We start from the raw sequence: 235 nt of genomic DNA, 5'->3' as shown, positions 1-235 counted from the left end.
TAATCTATAGTCATGTGGCACATTTTTCATTATCTAAAAACAAAGATTTTTTTCCCCTTTTCTTTCCCCATACTTACTTGATATTTGGCTGTGATACACCAAACTGTCAGGTGTGGAGATGATAAACAAACTTAATCTACAGAAACTGTGCTGGACAAGCATATAACCTCCATTTTCTTTACAAGATCATCTAAGGTGGCATAGGTTCAATCTCATGTGCTCGACCAAAAGTGCT

Source organism: Penaeus monodon, chromosome 22, assembly GCF_015228065.2.
Source record: "Penaeus monodon isolate SGIC_2016 chromosome 22, NSTDA_Pmon_1, whole genome shotgun sequence".
In the NCBI taxonomy this organism is placed as follows: domain Eukaryota; kingdom Metazoa; phylum Arthropoda; class Malacostraca; order Decapoda; family Penaeidae; genus Penaeus; species Penaeus monodon.
Note: the sequence above shows the minus strand (reverse complement) of the source record.